We start from the raw sequence: 18,410 nt of genomic DNA, 5'->3' as shown, positions 1-18,410 counted from the left end.
GAGAATATTGGAAACTTACAACTGGTGACTATAATGGTCACTTGCATTGAATTATGCATTACTCTTCACATAAGAAAAGCAAACATATCTTTATTACATTTCATTCGAATCAATCAAATGGTTTTGTCTTAGGAGTCATGCGATAGGAAAAAAATATATTGAAGGCAAATTCTGACACTTCTGTAGCAAAAACATGAAATTAATTTACTCCTCAATAAAACAAATCACTTGCAATAATTCTTTTGTATTACCACATTGTGTGAAATACGACTTCAACAGACGCTCAATTCTAATTCAGTATCTTCCAGTTGTAGATCCTATCTCTGATTATCATGAGAGATTCTAAGAAAGGACAAAAAGAGGATATAGTGAGAAGCAAAGACACGTTTTTTGTTTGTTTCTGTTATTGTTTTTGTTGATAAAGGCAATATTTTTCCTCAAGGCTCCTTTGCGATTGTAGCCTCTAATAGGCAAGTGACTAGTTACAAGGATCTGTAATGTTTCAAACACACGATGTAATTTTACAACCGTCCGGGTTTCACCAAATGTTATGGTCACTTAGACATTATTATCCACTTTACTTAGGGAAATATCATCAGAGCTTTCAAAATGTTGGTTGGTACTGAGCTGCGGGAGCATCCAGGCTATAAAATAGTAGGCCTATATTACGCAAGACGCGAATGTGGTCAATATAATGACGAATTCATCTGTTCGAGATGCATAGAAATCATAATGCTCGTAGGACCGCTGGAGAACAAAGTAATGTATTGTCTGTCAGATTTGTGTGCGTTATAATTGTGCACACGGACAGTATTTGGGGGCCTTTTGGAGCCCCAAGGTATACTGACCGTGTGCAAATGATACACCCTCAAGTCCCGACCAACAGACATCCGACAGATTTACTGAGTCTTTTTTCTCACAATTATTCATATATTATGTAGCTCTCTTGTAGATACTTCACTATGCAATGTCTCTCTGTGGCGATGGATGGTAACATTTGTTTCGTCATCAGTGGTGATGTTAGCCTTCTTTTAGTTATCGGGAGTGCTAACAGATCCCTACTAGAACCTATACCAGAGAACTGAATTATGAAGTATTCAGCTTTGAGATTTAGAAAATTATTAGACATAATATATTTCCGGACTTGATCAGTAAGTGATAGCGATGAGGACATAAACCTGTTATGTCCTCTGTAGAACTGCGGATACTGGTTTTACGTCTTAAAAGTATTTTTGTTTTTGTTTTGTTGTGTATTTGTGCTCGTATTGTGTGACCGAATACGTCTTCGTTTTAAAAGCAGGCAACAGGATAGCCACAAAAGAAGGACAAGATGATAGTTACGACATTGATTACATCGACCAAAAGGAACGTTGATAGGGCAAAGAGAAAGAAACTTGGCTGAAACAGAAAGAACGCTGTAACGAAGGATAGATGAGACTAAACAATATGAATCTGATACTTAGAACTTGACAAATTGGCGACACTTTATCCACTCCCAATTAATTTCCTCTTTTAATGAATGTGTGTCAAAGGGGAAAGCATGATTCCAACAAGTTAACAGAAAAAAAAATTGGAAACCTGTGATTGGTCATCTCCTACTCCGCTAGTGGTTATGTATTCACGAGAGTCGAAATTTGTCTTGGCTGATACCCAAAGAGCACATTGAATGTTTAGTGGTATGAAATTGAGAGTCAATGCCCCTCGAGTTTGATGAATACATGTACCACAAACATGCACTCTATCTGTTACATTGTTTTATTTCCTTTTTTCCATCATCGCAGGCTTTTCTCCTGGTGTATATTTGACTTAAAGTCCAATGCGCAATATGTGTATTTTTACATGTGTTTTAAGTTACTATAGATTCTCTCAAATTCCCTTGAGTACAAGCTTTTTCGATTCTTGCAGCAACAATATTTTGTCTTCCTTGATAAGTTGTTCTTTTAACCAGATACTCTTTCTTCATTATGCACAATTGATTGTAGATAAGTATCGAAGAGAATTTCTTTTAATTCGATTAGATATTATTCAGTTTATATACCCACACCACGTACATTCGTAATCCACCCGATAACTATTCAATTCAATTTCAATTCAGTTAAATAGTTTATTTATTTCCATCAAAAATACATGATACAAAGCGGTGCATGATTGTGTCAATTTGTGACTTTCATCCAGGTGGGAAAGACAGTTGATTGAACACAATAAATAATTTATATGCACGAATGGGTATTATAACAAAAAGGAACAATACACTTTTGCACCATGACAATAATGCATCATCATAGAAATATGAACAACCATTAGTAGTTTATGTGGACAAGCATTGTAGTTAACCGTAAGATTGGCCTGTTCCTGAATAATCGTGTGATTTTCAGTTTTGTTTTGTGTGTGTGTGTGTGTGTGTATGCGTGTGTGTGTTTGCTTGTTTGCTTGCTTTTGAAGCATGACAGAATATGATGAAGATCATAAAAGATATAAGTTAACAAATCACTACTCAAAACCATATCGAATCACAGTCTTTATTCTATTTAGAAACAGACATTATAGCACGAACACTAAATCCTAAAGTGACGGAAATTGTGTATCGGACTGTCACTATAATTATTACGCCTACAAGCAAGAGGCACGAGGCACGAGGAAAGACGTGTGAGGCAATACCGTTCCTTTCCCCGAGGTTCGTTGTTGTCCGAAATTTATCACAACTTGTAGCCATAATTTGAAATAGAATCGCAGTTCATGCAATGCCTAAAATGGTTAAAGGTAAAAGGATGTTTAAAGGGTACTGCAAGGCAAGGAGTGTGATTTTGTGTGTACACCACCCATAAGCATATAGGTTCTATCGTATATAGTTACTGTGATTATTTATTTCGAAACGATCCTGAATACCTACTGCACACAAGAACAACATTATTGTGTTTTTCTTCTTCTTCTTCTTCTTCTTCTTCTTCTTCTTCTTCTTCTTCTTCTTTTTTTAGGGGGGGGGGGGGGGGGGGGCTGGGTTGACGCTCTGTAAGTCTCGCACCTGTGAATAAAGTGGACCAGCCCGAGCCCCGTCACATTTTCGAACCAGGGATACTAAAATATATCTGGGGAAATAGAGTAAACTAAAGTAAATTAGAATAAAGTAAACTTATCCTAATCAGGTAGTCACGAGGAAGCTCAGAAATTTCGTGGCAATACATAAGTTAAGTATTCGCTATTTGTTTCGTACGCTCAGCATTCGTTGGACATTCGGCGGTCATTCGTTTCGTACGCACAGCATCTGTTGGATGGACGCTACGCATGTGCTTCCCTTCTTTACTTTATACGCAAGTGATACGGTAGGCATACGCTAATTATTCATTTGGAATACGTCTTCTGTGTTCGCTAGTTCGCTAAAAGCAAGATTTGCCTGAGAATTCGAGCGTATTCAAGCGTATCTGGACTTTGCCGAGTTTCGCCCCCCCCCCCCCCCCCCCAAAAAAAAAAAAAAATCGTGTACGCTAGGCATACACTAGCTGATACGATATAGCTATATGTGCCGGGGTCTTACTAAAAAATTGTGTACAAAAGGCATACCCTACCTAATTGCAACAAGTATCGAAATTATACTTGAATCATAATGTGCAAAGACATAAATAGCCCTGGTAAGGATTTTACGTTGCTGTGTAATTTTTTTTTCTCTCTTAACTGAAATAATAGCCATGTCGGCCCTAATTGGCATTTAAAATAAAAAAGAAATACAGTGTACAAATGAGCTTAATCTTCAATAGCCAAGCATTCCCCATAGATCAAGAGATACTTAAGAGTAAATAGTTCTTCATATATACTTATGGATCAGTTTTACTGCTGTCAGCAAGGCAAGTATCATCTTGTATTACTTGGCCTTCTACTATCATACAGAAGTCCAAGTCAGCAATCAGCATGGAAAATACTTACATACTGAGAGTGATACTACTAATAATCATATTCTATTATTTTTTGTTTGTTGTTGTAATCTGGTTGTTGAGCACCCCCCCCCTCCCAATTTAAAAAAACAAAACAAAACAAAAAACTCTAATCATCAGTGTCTCTTCTTGTCACATTATGCCCGGCGCAGCGTTTTAATGCTGTAGATGATTTTAACTTTGAAGAGTATACGATGTATTTGTGAAACACTGAAATAAATGAAGAATTGATCAAATAATACCGTTTCCAAAATTTTCGGATAAAAATCGTGTTTTAAGAGAGGCAAAAACAAACAAACAAACAAACAAAGCTCCTGCGCCTTGTACACAACACAGCGAAAGCGTTCAAAGCAATGCAATAAGTGCAACTTAAAGAAAAGTAATAAGAGTGAAACGTAGCTGAGAACATTTCTACTACTGATTTTTTTTTTTTGATACAGTGCGCTTAGAATGGAGACAAGTTACATTGATATAAGGTTATCCGGGGCCTGATGAAACATGGCATATACCTTAACGCGACATGTCAGACCACTATGCCGCCAAGTGCCCAGTTTCAAAAGTAGGTTACAGAAACTTGGTCGAAACAGAAATAAAGCAGTAACAAAGGAAAGATGAGAGTGACTAGATATGTATCTTATAATTAAAACTAGACGAATGACCCAATTAACTTAATTTCTGTTCATGAATGTGTGCCAAAGGGGACAGCATGATTCCAAAAAGTTAACAGGAAAAATCGTTGAAAGCACTATGATTGGTTATATCCGTCTGCTGTCGGTTGTTTGTTTTTCAAAGGCGGAAAGTGGATACTCAGATTTATGCTTGTTGATTAAACAAACAGTGAATTAAATATTATACCTAGTGGTGTGGAATTGAGAATCCATTGCCTTCTTCGAGTTCGATGAATACCACAAGCATGCACTCTGCAATTCCGGTTTCATTATTTGTGTTCCCCTTTTCTACACCTTTCTTTTTCTCCTTAAAGTCCAATGCGCTGTTTTGTGTTATTACGTGTGTTTTAAGTTACATATTGATTCTATCAAATTTCCACAGGTAGATTTTCGATTCATGCAACAACAATATTTCATCTACTTTGATAAGTTATTCTTTTAACCTGGTACTCTTTCTTCATTTTAAGCTCAGGCCCTTTCAATTCTATTTCTGCATTTCATTTTTAGTGCAGTAAAATTAAATTCAACGCAGTTTTGGCATGATTCCATGAGTAAAATACGTCAATATAGATTATGTAATCATTATGTAATCATATGGAAACCTATGAATTGAAGACATGGAGCAATGTCATATTGAATCTAGGCAGAGGAGAAAGAGAGAGAGAGAGATGCGTGAATATCGTAAATATTATCATTTCAAGTTAAATTGAAGTAAATGGTAATTCCTAAATTCTTGGTTTATCTCAGTCAAACAGAAGCAATCCACAATCATAATCGTTATTATTATTGGTTTGTGAAGAAACCTGCAGTATGAAATTTGCTTTGGAAACTTTGAGGAATAATCTATTACACGTACCATGTTGCGAAACTGTGTCTATTTCCGTGTTTAAAGTCTTAATCAGCGTTTCCAAGTTCTCATGCGGGTAATATTAGTATAATCCGCAAAAAGTATGAATTAAACAGTTTTTGGAAGAATTCATTATATTTTTGTATTTCTTGTCATCAAAGTTTTCAGCAGTTTGAATTCTAATCGACAGAGTACACAGTTTATGACGGGCGTTGATTGAGTGTGCATTTTCCTTGGTGATCCAAGTATGCTTTTTTTTTCTGCTTGTTTTCTTTTCCGTTGAAGGAACATTTTTCCATCACGAAATAATATGAAAATTATCAGCGGTATATTTTGAGATATACGCTTTGCCACTACTCCTGTGCTAAAGTCACAGTCAAGCAACTCAATGTCTTCATCTGTTGGTCTGGATGGAGAGGTGTACTCATGTTTTGAGGAGGAGGTGAAATTATGAATTGGGTAGATAATCAGGTATGTCATAGTACAAAACACCACAATCAAAATAATTTACATTATTTTTATGCTACGTTAAAAGAAACCATTATATTGCAATGTGTTAAGAATCAACGAAATTTTGTTCAAAAGATGTTGAAATTTTATTTCAAACTTGCAGTTATGTTGAAGAATGCAGTTAGGCCTACGTGGAAGAATTCTGCGCAAGACTAGAAATGTTATCATGATGATAAACCAACAATAAAAGAGTACAATGAAAGAGTATTCGAGTGAAAGGTAAAGTCTTTGACTTGGCAGTCTCGGTTCCATTGCTGCTCAGAATGACCGCTTAGATGACCACAACCCGTGTTACCTGATGACATAACAAGGAAATTGACCAATGTGGTCAGAATAATGACAAAAGTCAGAATATATGTGTCCTACGCACAATATGAGTGAGAATTTTATGAAAAGAGGGACAAATCAAAATAAAAGTGAGCAAACGACAGAAACAAGAAGCCAAGCAAGTAAACTACCAGTATCTTCCCTCTCAGCATTCATGTTTTCTTGGAATTGTGAACATGTGGCGAACTCCTTCACGGATATCCAAATAGGATTAATGATCCAGCAAGAGAAAGTGGAATTTCCTCTTGACCGCAAATATTTTTCATAGTTGAATGTAAGCGAAAAGAAACCGCAATCATGATCACCAAGAAATCAGGTTGAAATAATTCCCAGTCAAGTGTAATCAAGCAGCATCATTTGCTGGAGAGAGCTTTTTATCGAATGGGTTTGCACAGCATCCACAGACTTTGATAATGGCAAAAAAAAAACACACACAAAAAAAAAAAAAAACCTCTTTCCCATTCACGTCAAGCCGTCACCCGTCACAATGAACATGAAAGAGTTTTGTTTTTATTTTGTGTGCTTTAATCCCTCTGTGTGATACCTTCTCTTTGTCCACAATCGGGTTTATTTTTTTCTTCATGTTTGTTTGTTTTTTGTTTGGTTGTACCTACATTATATCTAGCTACATGGAACACACGTGAAATGTAATTGTATTTCTGTATCAAGACCATTCTCTGTACCTTATACATCACTTCAGTATTTTTTGTCCAGCAAACCAGCCAGCTGTCCATACGTTGTACGTCACCGTGTTTACGGTCACATCATCGCTAAGGCTTCCGTTTGTTAAGGTCTTAAAGTGTAACCCGGTCTTAAAGTGTAACTCGGTGCCTAGGCTTCTGAAAATGTGTCTCACATATAGAGCGCCACCTGTGGTTTTGGATAAGTTTATAGGCCAGTTCTTTCTGTCGTCTGCTCACACACCCTCCGTGGTTTTGAGTACGTTATCAGCCAGTTCTTTCCGTCTTCCACTCGCTTGCTATAAGAATTGCACTTTGAAAGTTTCGAAAATGAATTGCAGAGTATCGTTATTGTGGTGTTTATTCCTGTTTACATCGCTATTTGAGTGTCAGTGTCAACCACGTCCAGGCAGAAAATCAGATGATGATGGCGAAGAAAGGCTCGGCGAATGGCAAGAAGATGGACAGTCATTTGCGTGTCGAGGCAGTGGTGATGCTGGCATTCCAGCTGCAGTATTTCAAATCCAACCTACTCGGCGTTAGCATTCCAGACTCATTTTTTGTACTTGTTGTAGTAGTGTGTGATGATATAAAAAGCAATGGATTGTACATAGGACTATAATCATATCGATGATTGTTCAACTTGAGTTGTTTTCAGTTGCCAAATAACTTCTGTGACTTGGAAGTCATTCTGACTGGGACTGTAACAAGTCTCCCAATCTTGCCATTTCTGATGTATACATGCATGTATAATATGTTAATTACATTCAAGCTATTCCACTGCCAGTTGACCTATTCAGCATTCTGGTATTCCAAGCTGTAGTATTGTATTTGTTGTAGTAGTGTGTGACGGTATCTAAATAAACTAATAATCTGTACATATTCTATGATCGTCAAAATTTACAATGTAAGTTGCATTCAGTTGCCGAAGTATCCTCCATGAAAAGTTTTCTATTTAAACATTTGTTAAAATCTACTTTGGAGAGTCATTGTACCTGGGAGTGTGACAAGGTTTCAATCTTGCCATTTCTATAGTCATTTATTTCACGATTTCACGGGTATTTCAGCTTTTTATCAGCAAGTATTTGTTTATTCATATAATTCCTTTTTTATTTGATGCATTAGTGTGCAAAAAAATTGTATGTAACTGTTCACTGTTACCATTAGACACAAGCAAATTCGGAATTTGTAATAGGCTGTTTTTTTTGTTTTTTGTTTTTGCTCTTTTTGTTCTCAGTGTCTTAATAAATAATCGCGAAAGATATTTTCTCAGCTTTTGAGTAATCATAATGGAATCTTACACATTAGAGCCTTTGAGGGCAGATTTAGAAACATATAATATGCATTGCATTGTCGAAAAGGGCATTATCAGTGATGGCATATGACGCAATACTGTCGATGTGTAATTCAAAAGAATAGTGTGGTAATCCTCCCCTCCCAAACAATGCTCAGGAGGGGACTGAAATGGGCTCCATAACATACGTGTGTGCAATGTTTCCCTTGAACTATCAAAGTAGATTATTGCACACTGTAAAACGTACATATTGTCACTCTGAGGTGACCAACCTTATTTATGCATGATGCACGTCATGTCAAGATACATTTTAATATTGTATTGCTCGGAAAGGATTTGGTATACTGTGCAGTGTGTATAAGCGACTGTCAGCAGAATCACGTTATATTTTCAAAGCTTACCAACTCATTTATATCAGAACTTTTATATTTGCACAATTTGGTTTGGTAGCTAATCTATGTATAACTTGATATAATTATGTGAGTGCCTCGTGTCAGTGTGTTGTTAACGCGTGATGTGCGAGTGTCTTGTATGACTTTAAGCAGCAATTATTATGATACTTGTAGATGTTAAAACCTCTACAATATATACACTATAGTGTTTGATATACCAAGCAACTTTTCCTTATCAAAGTGACTTGTAAAATGTTTGTACACTTAATAATCACAATAGGGATGATCATATCTGTATGCAGGATATTTTGTGGGGTGTTTTCGAGAACAATCATGTGCAATAAACCGCACATTGCGTGGAGCAGACCAATATGTAGGCCTACACGTCAGGTCCTATGTGAGCAGTTCTTTTCATATCATTTATTGTTGTTTCTGTGTGGTACATGTATAATGTATCAACAAACACCTTCGAAAACATACTTATTTGTTCACCATTAATCATGGCTAATTTTGCAAATGAGAAATAAGGAAATCATCAAGAAAGAAAACAGAGATAAAATAAAAAGAAAAGTGAAAGCATGGGGAATGAAGTTTGCATTTTAAGATAAAATTGTGGATTTTACCATACAAGCAGTATATAGATACCTCACCGATCAGAAAAAAAAGAGAAAGACAATAAAAATGATGAAATCACTTTCCTTCGCTGCATCAGTGGCCACCATCTGGGGTTTCAAAGTGAAAAACCACAGAGGACCTTCCTCATCTTGGGATGTAAAACAGTCAGGAATGTGCTATAGGCAAAAATTGAGCAAATAAAAGTCCACAAAAAAAGAGTTACAAGCCAGCAAAACCGTTACATTGTTTATGTAACAATACAGTGTTAGGTGTTTAATTACTCTGGGGATGCTACCTGCCATGTAAAGTAAAAATCTTTTCAAGAAGATGTCAACAATATGAACATTACGCCACCCTCCTCCTCCCCCGCCCCCATCCGACATAGCAAATAAAAAGAAATCATTCATACATTCACCTTTTAATATAGCATTGCATCAGCTCTGTAACTTCTGGTTCTGGAGAAGATTTGGGTGTATTTTGTTCAAACAGTCCCGCATGTTGAGGTCTTTGGATTTGGTGCCCCTTCAAACAAAGTGGGATTCCTTTACCCAGGGATGCTATCTCCCAAATTTAAGTTTAGTTGAGATGTATATGTCATAATTATAATTTTCAAGAAGATGCTGGAAATGTGAAAATTCCAACTCCCCTTACCATGGACAAGCCTGGATACCGCCATAATCTAACATGAAGCTTCTAACTTAACTATACTATTTGCCTAGCTCTATCATTTGGTTCTTATTATTGAAGAAGGTATACAAAAAAAATCATAGTTTCTTATGTAATTATTTGCACATTAATTTTGGTAATGCAATATAGTTTGATAATAGAATTATTGTGCACATTCATTCTTTTTTTTCTTTTAAATCATGTACATAGTAATCTCATATTTTCTGAGATTTCGCTGAACGCTGAAAATGATTATGATTCATAATTTATAGCAAAATATGTTGAAGAAAAATTAATAAATCTTACAAAATAAGAAATACATTATAAAAAAATCGTAGTTGTTCTATTTATCGTTGATTTTGCTCTTTTTTCTTCATTTTGTTCTTTTTCTTTTAATGTATCAAACCTATAGCTCATGTCTGCATCCCCCTTCCTATTATATTCTGAAGTACAGGCATCTTGTCCTAATATTGTCCGTGCTCGTATGTCTCGAGATGTGATGTGCTGCGTTGTATAGTAACTATTTTCATTCCTTAGTTCTTTGTGAAAAAACAAGAAGTTTGTTTCCTTTCTTTTCCTCTCTCCAGTTGCCCTCTATATAATCTATTTCTTTAGAAAGGTTATACTCTGAGGAGTACATGTCAAGCTATTGCTTTCTAGTGAACTCCTACGTTCTTCAGTACGTGTTATTAATCTGTTTAAATAGTTTGACATGAATTTTGTTATTTCGTTGGTGACAAGGTAAGGTAGTTTGTATTCTTTAAAGATTTCATTTATATCATGTTGAAGAACAAGTGAATTGAATTGAAATGAACGTGCTTGATGATGACAAATGTATTATTTATCATGATATACCGCTAATTTGCAGGCACACACCCTTGTTGGTCGTAAATGAGTCTGCACCACAGGACCACTGGCACTGAGCCTCTCTCCCATGGGAGATTGGCACAACGAAATGTGTGCTCGACCGCTGCATACGCATCGCTCTGACACATTTTCAGAAGCCTAGGCATCGAGTTACACTTTAAGACCGGGTTACACTTTAAGACCGTAACATCTGTTACGTTTCCTCCAATGTATCCAGTGTCACTGGCAGATGATTTAGCAGGCGGATGTGGTCGTAGATCTGATCGCTATCCATGGTACAAGACATTATTTAGAAAGAAAAAAAAATAACATTAAGATGGTGTTTTTGTGTACATTTACCTGAAACCTTGCCACGTTGAGCCACGTTGACAGCATTAAATTTGTTGAAAACAATTACTGGACGAACGGGTTACGCTTGGACCAGGGAGGTGGAAGAAAGACTTCCACCTCCCTGCTTGGACTTTGCAATGGAGAGTGCCGAACGCACTATCGTTTTGAATAAATGTTGGAAGAGGATAACTCTAAGGATTTGTATGGAAACCACAGGATATTTGTAAACAATAACATGATCATATTATTTTAACATTAATTTGCATTTGTGATTGCGACCAATATCAGTGTTTTGTGAATACGTCAGTATACATGTAAAACTGGAATTACATGTCTCTGATCTGCTGTGGGATAACTACAAACCGTTCATTTTCACGTTTGATTTCATTTAATCAAAGTCAACGTGAACGTGACGAGGAATTCGCTCTAAACACTTTTTTTTTTTAAATACAATATTGCGGGTGTGTCTTTGTAATCTATCCAGATTGAGAATACTCAGAGTGTCAGCTCCAGCTGAAATTTGATAAGCCCTCGAAGGGCAAACACCTTCAAAGCTACGATCCGGCAAACACCTTCAAAGCTACGAACCTTTTTATTGAAAACGCCTTAGAGTTGAATATCACTATCAAACAACGTCGACTAACTTTAACGTTACCCTTACAGCAAAACAACTTTAGTTACACTTCTGTGATGAAGCAGAGTCAACATTCAAAGAAAGTAAAAATTTAAGTTCATTTAACACTGCTGAACGTAAAGGTATGATGTGAAGAAAAAACTAGAGATTGTAATTTGTCATTACTGACAAATTAAGGTGATCCGATTTTTTTTTCATCAATGATTCGAGTCCTGATCGCAATAGGCATGACCATACAGGTTTCGTCTGTTGTTAAACACGTTGGCCGTGTGATGTTTGAATTCTCGTTTAGAAAAGGGAGTCATATCTGCCATCTTTGGTACCAAATTCCGTATACACTAGATAACGAAGATACAACAACAAATACATATGACCTTTGACCCACCTTTACACTCCCAAGATGGCATCTGAGGAAAAAGTGGTTATTTTGTGAAATGATTCTTGCGACATCGTCTATACGTGTGCAAAATATGGGAAAGATAGGACAGGTATTCGCCAAGATACAAGATGAAACATTTATGACCTTTGACCCTAATTTACATACCAAAGATGTTGTCCGATCAAGTAGTTGTTATTTTATGAAATAATGTACGTGACATGAACTAAACATGTGCAGAATATGGGGGTGATAGGGCGTGTTTTTCTTGAGTTATTGCAAAGAAAGTTGCTGAAAGAAAGAAATATCTCAATACATAGAAGATAAGCTTTAATTTCAACCAAGTTTTTTATCGTGATCCCGACATCGTATGAAAAAACAAAATAAACTTAACGATAGCGCAAAGTCTCAGCTACAACATATCAAAATCTGGGAGAAATTCACCGAAGGGTAAGTGAGCTAGTGCTCGATAAAGACAATCATGTCAATTTTCACATTTAAAAAAATTCCCTCCCATAGAGATAACACGTCATAACGAGGATACAAAAAGAAGTACATATGACATTTGACCTCAATTTGCACAGACAAGATGGCATCTGAGTAAAAAGTGGTTATTTTGTGAAATGATCCTTGTAACATGGTCTTTGCGTTTGCAAAATGTGGGAAAGATAGGACATGTATTCACTAAGATACAGGATGAAACACTTATGACCTTTGACCCTAATTTACATACCCAAGATGGTGTCCGATCAAGTAGTTGTTATTTTATGAAATAATGTACGTGACATGAACTAAACATGTGCAAAACATGGAAGTAATAGGGCGTGTTTTTCTTGAGTTATTGCAAAGAAAGTTGCAGAAAGAAAGAAATATCTCAATACATCGAAGATAAACTTTAATTTCAACCAAGTTTTTTCACGTGATCCCGACAACGTATGAAAAAACGAAGGGCACACTTACGATAGCCCTACATCTCAGCTACAACATATTAAAATCTTAGAGAAATTCACCGAAGCATAAGTGAGCTAGTGCTCGATAAAGATAGTCATGTCAATTTTCATTTCCATAAAAATTGCACTCCCATAGAGATTACACGTAAACTGGTCAAATTTGACAAGGTTACCTTCAATCCATTTTTTCGAGGTAATGTCGTCATCAAATCAAAATTGTTTAATTACAATAATGAAAGAGTATTTCATAAGCTACAACATATTGAAATTTGGGTGAAAATTGGCAAAGGATTAATGAGATACGCTCGAGTAAACTTGAAATTTGATGACGTCATTTTGAAAATTTACTTTTTTTACTTTATTAAGAAATTTGATATCTTTTAATCATTTTATCAGCATAGCCAGCCCATGAAATGACATGTACAACTCATCAGCTTTCAGACTATGTAAAGAAAATGGGGGGTCACCGTCCATCCTGACGAGTAAAATCCGATTTAAAATTGGCGGTTTTTTGGCATAGTTGCACTGTGTATCCCCATTGACGCACGCGCGGAATTTTGAATTTGACGGGCCCGTATGACGTCATATTGAGTCGAATCGACTTGAAACTTGGTAGAAATATTCCTTGACATTTCGGACATCCGATCCGTGTGAAAAATTTGAAAATTTCTATTTCATATTAGCTGTGCGTGCGTATATGTGCGCGCGCGTACGCGTCCGTCCAATTTTTTCAATTTTTCAAAAAATGCTCCAAATGGTCTGAAACGTGTGCAAAAAAAATTTGAGCTGGATTTGAGCATACAAATATTTCAACGCGCGCGTACGCGCGCGTTTTGAGATAAAAATGAATTTTGAGAATATGAGTAGAATGCAATTGACTTGAAATATATGTGACGTAAATTTCATTGAAATATTTCATTCCATCAATGAGGTATGCATGAAAATGTGTTTTCATATAATGACGTCATAGTGACGTCACGGTCGACTGATCACTATGATTTTACTTGCGCTGTCGTCTTTGCGACATGATACATATATGGTATAAGTCTGACATTGAGAGGCAATGCACTTTCTGAGCTAACCTCTGCACAACTTTTGAGGAGAAATAAAGAAGAAGAAGAAAAACAAAGAATCCGTACAGATACAGAAGGTGATCCGAGAGGATACTCGGATCACCTAATAAGACACACGCTTCTGACACAAAGTTCGGGCTAGGCTTGAAATAAAAGGGGTAGTGACTTTGATACAAATCTTGTCAAAATAACTATGTTTACACCTATTGAAGACACACTGCATTACAAAATATCGAGAGTGTACACAGTGTATAAAGAAGGCGTAGGGTTTCAGGAAGTCATTCGAATATTTCCTTTGGATTGTTGCAGCTGACTTGGTGCTCTCACCGACCGGATCATTATTTTGCTGGCGACACTCGGTGCAGTCAGGTAAGCTCAGACCATCTGCTTCGACTTGTTTGATATAATTTGATTTTCTTTGGAAGTATAGGTGATTCTACTATCAAAAAGAAACGAAAAAAAAAAACCCAACACCGATGTGCCTTTATGTTGAATATTTCGGTAGTTCAATGTCGAATATAATAAAGGATTCAGTTCTTATTGTGAACGTTATTTTCCTATAGAGTGTCAAGATATTAACAGTCAACTTTCTCCAGAATGACTGTACATTCCATCAGGCATCAAATCTGTGAGAGTTATTCAGTATGTTCATTACCGCTAGAAGGAATTCATAATGTTTCCGTGCTTATCAATTAGCTTTCCGTCCATAGATATGATTTTGACATAATCTATTTGATAATGAAATTAGTGGGAATGGGAAAAAGATCTGAAAATCGACTGTAGTTCTTATCGGTTTTGTAAATAAACCACATAATCCTCTTCGGGACATTACCACATTTGAATTACATTTTGCAATACGTTTTCCTACATGTATATCCATGGTTGCAGCACTTTTTTAGGTGATCCGAGTATCCTCTCGGATCACCTATTGTATCTGTACGGATTCTTTCTTCTTCTTCTTCTTTCTTTATTTCTCCCCAAAAGTTGTGCAGAGGTTAGCTCAGAAAGTACTCTGCCTATCAATTTCAAACTTATACCATGTATGTATCGTGTCCCAAAGACGGCAATCGAACTAAAATCAAAGTGATCAGTCGACCGTGACGTCACTATGACGTCATTATATGAAAACACATTTTCAGTCATATCTCATTAATGGAATGAAGTTTTTCAATGAAATTTACGTCACATATATTTCAAGTTATGCGCATTCTACTCATATTCTCAAAATTCACATTTTCTCTTGGTACGTGCGCGTACGCGCGCGTTGAAATATTTGTATGCTCAAATCGAGCTCAAATTTTTTTTGCACACGTTTCAGACCATTTGCAGCATTTTTTGAAAAATTGAAAAAATCGGACGGACGCGTACGCGCGCGCGCATATACGCACGCACAGCTTATATGCAATAGAAATTTCCCGTTTTTTCACACGTATCGGCTGCCTGAAATGTCAAGGAATATTTCTACCAAGTTTCAAGTCAATCCGACTCAATATGACGTCATACGGGCCCGTCAAAGTTGAAATTCCGCGCGCGCGTCAATGGCGATAAACAGTACAACTATGCCAAAAAACTGCCAATTTTAAATCCGATTTTACTCGTCAGGATGGACGGTGACCCCCCATTTTCTATACATATTTTGAAAACTGATGAGTTGTACATGTCATTTCATGGGTTGGCAACGCTGACAAAATGATTAAAAGATATCAAATTTCTTAATAAAGTAAAAAAAGTAAATTTTCAAAATGACGTCATCAAATTTCAAGTTCATTCGAGCGTATCTCACTAGTCCTTTGTCAATTTTCACCCAGATTTCAGTATGATGTAGCTTATTTAATGTTCATTCAAACATAAAATTACAATGTTCTGATTGGATAACGGTATCACCTCGTAAAAATGGATTAAAAGTAATCTTGTCAAATTTGACCAGTTTACGTGTTATCTCTATGGGAGTGCAGTTTTTCTGGAAATGAAAATTGACATGACTATCTTTATCGAGCACTAGCTCACTTAAGCTTCGGTAAATTTCTCCCAGATTTTAATATGTTGTAGCTGAGACTTTACGCTACCGTAAGTGTGCCCTTTGTTTTTTCATACGATGTCAAAATCACGTCAAAAAATTGGGTTGAAATTCAGGCTTATCTTCGATGTATTGAGATATTTCTTTCTTTCTGCAACTTTCTTTGCAATAACTCAAGAAAAACGGCCTCTATCACTTCTATATTTTGCACATGTTTAGTTCATATCACGTGAATTATTTCATAAAATAACAGCTACTTGATCGGACACCATCTTGGGTATGTAAATTAGGGTCAAAGGTCATAAGTGTTTCACCCTGTATCTTAGTGAATACATGTCTTATCTTTCCCATATTTTGCACACACAAAGACCATGTTACAAGAATCATTTCACAAAATAACCACTTTTTGCTCAGATGCCATCATGTCTGTGCAAAGTGGGGTCAAAGGTCATATATTCTTTCTGTATCTTCATTATGACGTGTTATCTCTATGGGAGTGCAGTTTTTCTGCGAATGAAGCTATGACAATCTTTTTCGAGCAATAGCTCACTTATGCTTCGGTGAATTTCTCCCAGATCTTAATATGTTGTAGCTGAGATTTTGGGCTATTGTATTTTACCCTTCGTTTTTTTCATACGATGTCGGGATCACGTTAAATAACGTGGTTGAATTTAAAGCTTATCTTCAATGTATTGAGATGTTTCTTTTCTTTCTGCAACTTTCTTTGCAATAACTCAAGAAAAACAGCATCTATCACCCTCAAATTTTGCACATGTTTAGTTCATGTCACGTACATTATTTCATAAAATAACAACTTCTTGATCAGACACCATCTTGGGTATGTAAATTAGGGTCAAAGGTCATAAATGTTTCATTCTGTATCTTAGTGAATACATGTCCTGTCTCTTCCATATTTTGCACACGCAAAGACCATGTTACAAGAATCATTTTACAAAATAACCACATTTTGCTTAGATGCCATCCTGGCTGTGCAAAGTGAGGTCAGTGGTCAAATATACTTCATTCTGTCTCTTTATTATGACGTGTTATACGGAATATGGTACCAAAGATGGCAGATCTGACTCGCTTTTCTAAATGAGATTCCGAATATCACACGGCGAATGTCCCTAAACACAGATGAAACCTGTATGGTCATGCCTAAATTATATATTTGTTGCTGTATCTTCGTTATCTAGTGTATACAGAATTTGGAACCAAAGATGACAGATTTGACTCCCTTTTCTAAATGAGAATCCAAACATCACACAACCAATGTCTCTAAACACAGATGAAACCTGTATGGTGTTGCCTATTGCGATCAGACCTCGAATCATTGATTAAAAAAAAATCGGATCACCTTAATTTGTCAGTGATGACAAATTACAATCTCTAGTTTTTTTTGTATAGCTCCAGCTGATAGAAAAACTTTATTGGATTATAAGCTGAAACCAGTTTTTCCAGTGAGTGCTAGGAGTAATTTAACACTTATATTTTCCTAGGATAAGATGTTCGAATTCTGGTAGCCTTGAAGTTAACGTTAGTGCCAAGTGCTCCACCAATGAACATGATTAAAGTAAGGAAACGCAATTAAACATCATTATGCTCAGCTCTAAAAGCTACGTTTAGCCTTGTGTTTGTTTGTTTTGTCTTCTTCAAATGATACCTCTGTGTTTAGTACACGCTTGTACCGTCAAGGTATTGCACATACACTGTAACATATTTGGAAAACATCGCAAGAAATTATTCTCACCATTCGTATTTACCCTTATGTGTTGAAAAAGAAAGTCCGTCGGATTCGTGCACAGAAGTTATCACACATTTCCATAGCTGTAACATCGTTAAGTTGATAGCAGAAACATAGCAAGAACAAATGTTTCCGCATACATGTCTGTTTAAATCATTAACATTGTTTCATAAGGTTACTTATCCGCTATTTCCAAAGCTTCTGTTCCAGTCGTGTCCGGACAGTCGGTAATGAAAGTAAGTTCTACACAGCTGAATTGATGCTCATGGATAGAATGTAGCCGTTGAGTAGAGTATACGGAAGAAATTATTTTCTCATGACCTTGTATGTAGCGGTAATTCATCAACAGCATTTTAAAAGAAATAGTGGTAAATCTAATATTTCAGTGATATGAATATAGTTTGGTGCAGGTTAGAACTTCCGTGACATTTAACATGTTATGATAACCTATAACATATATGTATGTGAAATATGATATATTTGTATATAATATG

The sequence above is a fragment of the Diadema antillarum genome, unplaced genomic scaffold (assembly GCF_040938485.1).
Source record: "Diadema antillarum isolate AM-2024a unplaced genomic scaffold, OU_Dant_1.0 seq00002183_RagTag, whole genome shotgun sequence".
NCBI lineage: Eukaryota > Metazoa > Echinodermata > Echinoidea > Diadematoida > Diadematidae > Diadema > Diadema antillarum.
This window is presented reverse-complemented; position numbering follows the sequence as displayed.